The following is a 4,509-nucleotide window of genomic DNA, read 5'->3' as shown; positions in this document are numbered from 1 at the left end:
ATGTACTTTAATTCTAAAAGCATTAAAAAGTTGTAGTATACGTGATTCTTACGCTAAGTTATCACAGTACAAATAAGATGAAAGCAGTTAATTAAGATTACAAATCTGAAAAGTAAAATGATGGATGCTCTGCTGGCAGAGGATCAGGACCCTATCCTCCAGGTGAGGACGTTCAGCACCTGCCCCTGTAACCAGATTGCTAATGCACACTGCACTCTAGTTCACCGGTGACAGATCCTTGCACACTTCAAGCAATTAATGAAACAGAGTACTAGCAAAACTGAAATACCAGAGGTAATGCTACAGAATCCAAACAGAGTATCAGCAGAAAGAAACTATCACACACTTACACACTTGACAGAAAAGTAAAGGGGTGAATCTTGCGAGGAAGGTGGGCCCAGTCCCTCTCACAAGATTCCCCAGAACACAAAGGCGAGATTAAGTGCTTAGAACAATCTTCTATTCATCTGCCAAAAGATTCAAGTACAATAAAGTTCAGACTTGCTGATGTCTCTCAAAATCTCACTTACAGATTACAATCCTCCCCTTTCTAATGTAGATGTCTCCTCTTTATAGAGGAGACATCTATTACAATAGATTATTACAGTTCATTCAGTTAACCCATTCTATCAAAAATAAGAATTACATACCGCTGTTACAACAGTATAACAACATATTCTTTCTTAGGTTCTGGCTGTTACACAGCTGGTAACTGTCTTCGACCGTCTTCTTGGGATCTTCGCATTCCTTTGTCATTTCCCCATGCTATTCCTGATTTAAGAAATGGTAATTGTGTTCTACCCGCTTTAGATAGCTGCAGATCGTGCCGCGTCAGTGTTCTTCAGATAGTTGCCGGTTGTTATCCCCAACTGTTGCAAAATAGCCTGCTTTAGATGGTTGCTGTTGCTAACTGTAGCAACTGCATAGTTGCTGCTTCTGGTGTTGCAGCAACTGCGTAGTTGCTATTTCTGGTGTTACAACAACTATAAATTATAATTCCTGCAGGCTTAAGACAATTACTTGACAATTTAATCAGCTTTTCCAAGATAAATATAAAGATACTCACGAATATGCAATGAACAATTAAACATATAGATATGCGGGAAGTTACTTCGTACCTTGGGGTGATTAAGTCATTATGTAATCAAAGCTTACAACTTATGACTCAAAAAGATAATATTATGGCAAAAGTATAAGGTCAAAATAGGTCAATTCTGAGTCCTAACACATAGGGTCACATCGTCCTTTAGAGATCATGCTGGTGACAAACCCTTAACTATAAATAGTAAGGTCCATGGGAAAAAGGGTAAAGTCAAATTTCCTTGTAAGATATTTGAAGGGAACCATCCAATTCACCTTTATCCTTATATGGATGAAGCATCAAAAGTGTTGGAAAAAATTACAACTTCTCATCCACGACTTCCAGCTGGTTACCAGAAGCTTTCTCTCAATCCTCCACTAGTTGATGAATTGATTGATCAGAATCGGAATCCAATTAATCTTGCTCTCTCTAACCATGAATCCCATGAGTGCATTCCCAACCAACCATTGGTTGAGAAAATTGTTGACCTGATTCCACCTTCAGTTGAAAGTACCTTTCCCATAGAGAGTGAGTTTCATACCACTCAGGTTCTTCTTTTTTCTTCAGATACTAATGAACTAGGGGATAGTTCTCCCATTCCCATGGCATAGGGGGGAAATACTCTCGTTCCCACAGCACTAGAGAGAATTCCTCCCATTACCATAGAACAAGGGGGAAATTCTCTCATTCCCATGGTACCCCCTCCAAGTAGTATGGTCACTTCCTTTGATTGGAATCTATAGACAAGATATTTTCTTCCTCCTTATGTTCCCTTTCAGGTCATAATAAAGGCTTATAATGTGGCCATGCCTAACACAATCATAAATTATGGTGCATTTTTTAGTATTTTGTCTTCAATTGCTTGACAAGATTTAGGTTCTCCGTAGCTTGTGCCTATTACCTAGAATCTATTAGCTTTTTAACAGAGAAACTAGTTAACCTTTAGGGATCCTTCCTAAGTTGCTTATTACTTTGGGAGGAAAGAGTGTCTATATCGATGTGATGGTAGTTGAAGGCCCTTTGCATTTTAACTTACTCCTTGGGCATGACTATGCTTATGTCATGGGAGCCCTTCTCTCTTCACTTGTTCGTGTAATGTGTTTTCCACATGAAGAAAGAATTGTGACTATTGACCAAATTTCGATCGTTGGTCCTAATTTGACTCCCAATTAACCAACTTCCCTAAATGGTCCTTATATTCAAGTGGTATCCCCCCCTAACCACCATAGGTTAATTATGTGGCAACTTGTTCCATGCGCACATCTATTGATGTTCTTGTAGGTGATGCAGTACATCATTTACTAGGGGCATTGGAGTCTAATACATCCATTAGATCCTTTGATCCCTTCCCTAGCATTATTCTTCCATCTAATGAGAACCTCTTGGAAGCCATGGCCTCTTGTACGTCATGATCAAGGTCCTCGGAGCAGAGTTCCTTGTCTTGTGTCAAGCTCCTTAAAAATGAAATAAGGTTCCCATAGTAGAGTTCCTTTTCTTGTGTCAATCACATTAAAAAATGAAACAAGCTCCTATGAGGATAGTTATTTTACTATATCAAACTCATTAAAAAATGAAATAGGTTCCTGGAGAAGAGTTTTTTTTCTTGTGTCAAGCTCATTAAGAAATGAAACAAGCTTTTGGAGTAGAGTTCTCTATCTTGTGTCAAGCTCATTAAAAAATGAAACAAGGTCTTTAGCATAATTCTTTTCTTGTGTCAAGCTCATTAAAAAATGAAAAAAATTCCCTCTCAATTAGAGTCTTCGATTAGATCTCATAAATTCCCATTTCATTCTTTCACTTGATCTCATAAGTGAGCCTTCATTCCATCCACGTGTTAGTACCCAATAGTCTACATAGGTGCATGAAATGAAGTTTGGGGAGCATGTAACTTGAATTAAGTCATTATGTTGGAGGCATGTAAACTTATTTCACGCATAGCATTTTTCCCTTTATTTCAAGCTTGTGTAAAAAATGAAGCCAATTTCAAGCATAGTTTCCCATGTTTCAAGATTGTGTAAAAATGAAATCAATTTCAAGCATAATTTTTCTCATGTTTCAAGATTGTGAAAAAATGAAACCATCTTCAAGTATTCTCAAGCATAGTTTCCCATGTTTCAAAGTAAAAATGAAACCATTATCATCCGGTCTCTCGTGATTTCCATTTTTATTAGTCTGTTTTCCCAAATGAGTCGTCGTTTTCTCATACTATTGTCACAATCTACTTGGTCAATCATACACTTTCACTTGGTTGTTTTACCCTTTCCTAAGGAACAAATGCGATGAGTGGCCTTGTTAGCCAATATCTTGACCTTTGTGTGTTTTGAGAAGTTCCATCATGACCATAACCAATTTGTACGCTTTATACAACTCGTTCCTCCAGGAGGAGTTGTCTTTTAGCTCTCTTTTAAACTCCCAAAACATGAAAATATTGTCGAGCACTTGTCTTTTGAAATCGTATAAGTAAATGAAAAGATGTATACTCAGTATAAGTTTAGCCCTTTTCCAAACTGAGATATACTAACTACAAAAAAGGAAAACCTTAGTGAAGCATGGCTTTTCTTGGCTATTGTTTTCTACCTTTTCAAAATTAAGGGACTACCTACAAAAATGGACATCTGGAGTTTTCTTTTTTTCCTCTTTTTCAAACTCTCTAAACATGAAAAAGAAGTCGAGTTTTACCTTCGTTGGACTCATTTAAACATAAAACAATGATGGACTTATCAAACATCATAGGGTCAAACTCCTCCTTCTCATGGTTCATTAAATATACTCGAAGGGATTCATCCGAAGGATGAACTCACATATAAAGCATATGTTATCCTCCTCAATCTTGTTAAAAAATACAGAGCTATTAATCAGTATGGTTGGGGAAATTAGGAAAACAAGGGATTCCATTTTGCTAATGGAAGTGAGTCACTCTTGAACACGACACTCTTCAACTTCATCTTGTTACAAATAGCAACAAGAAATGGTAAAAATAGAATCCAGTATATTCCAATTTTAATTTGTCCTTGAATTAAAATTGAGAATTAAAATTCGAATTTAGTCTCACCTGCTGCTTGAAAAACAATTAATTAATTCATCTTGAGTTAATTAGTTGGAGAAATTCAAGCTAGAAGTCTTTGTGAAGTCATGCAACAGTTATCCCTTAAATTAAGGAGATCATCCCTTAATTAAGGAGATAATATTGAGTTGTATTTGAGTTGGAATCGGTTATCTCAGTTTACTAAGTTAAGTCTAGTTAAATTAGTTCCAAACTATTTGTGGAACTAATTGTGAGTTCAGTCAGTTAATGCATGCATGCATCCAACTAGTGTACTCTAGATAACTAAAGATTCTCTCATTAGAAACTCATGCATGTCTATTCTGAGAAATACCCAATTGAGCTAAATGTCAAGGATAGGTTACTATTAGTTGCATGAGTTTTC

This window comes from Pinus tabuliformis, chromosome J, assembly GCF_031772625.1.
Source record: "Pinus tabuliformis cultivar Carrire ecotype Pingquan chromosome J, CPIR1, whole genome shotgun sequence".
Taxonomy (NCBI): domain Eukaryota; kingdom Viridiplantae; phylum Streptophyta; class Pinopsida; order Pinales; family Pinaceae; genus Pinus; species Pinus tabuliformis.
Note: the sequence above shows the minus strand (reverse complement) of the source record.